The sequence below is a fragment of the Camelina sativa genome, chromosome 9 (genome assembly GCF_000633955.1).
Source record: "Camelina sativa cultivar DH55 chromosome 9, Cs, whole genome shotgun sequence".
Lineage (NCBI taxonomy): Eukaryota > Viridiplantae > Streptophyta > Magnoliopsida > Brassicales > Brassicaceae > Camelina > Camelina sativa.
In genome coordinates this window covers 14907644-14908493 of record NC_025693.1, presented here as the reverse complement: position 1 = coordinate 14908493, position 850 = coordinate 14907644, and positions in this window count along the sequence as shown.

Genomic DNA, 850 nt, shown 5'->3' with positions numbered 1-850 from the left:
CACATACCTCCTCTGCGTCAGATATCTGCTCGAATTCCTCTGATCCATCCGTTTAAAAAAAGGAGTCTTTATGTCACGTTACCGAGGGCCTCGTTTTTAACTGTTCGTATTTCGTTCATTCCATCGGTATGCTCCCAGGTACCTGTAATTGTTTGATTATTACCGCAGTTAGAAAAATAATTAATTTTTTTCCTTTTTTCAATTGAATATTAATCTATTCTTTTATGCTCGTTTTTCTTTGTGGGAATCTAGCAGATTCTTGTAACAAGTGGTCTCCCCATGCAGAAACCCTTCTTCTCCATCCTTGGTTAGAGCGGTTTTGAGATGATCTTCTTCAGCTAGTTCCTCCAACAACTCGTCAGCCAATTTATCCATCTCTTCAATGTAGAAGACTTGTCCTCCTATCGTTGGCTTCTTCAAGGTATCCTTGATGTCAAATTTCATAGTGAAATCGTCGCCCAGATTGAGGTCAATCTTGCCATTTCTGACATCAATGATGGCTCCAGCAGTCGCTAGGAAGGGTCTTCCCAAAATCAGAGGATCTTTAGGTTCTTCATCCATCTCCAGAACCACGAAGTCGGTTGGCACTTCCACGTCTCTGATCCTGACAGGTAAGTCCTCTAAGATACCATGTGGAAGTCTCACTGATCTATCTGCCAGGATGAGGGAGATGTCGCATCCCTTAAACCTTGTGAAACCCAACCTCTTAGCCACAGAGAATGGCATCAGATTCACCAAAGCGCCAAGATCACATAAGAACCTCTCAAAAGACATAGGTCCAATGGAGCAGGGTAGAGTGAATGATCCAGGATCTTTGAGCTTCTTGGGTACAACCTTCTTCTGGATGATT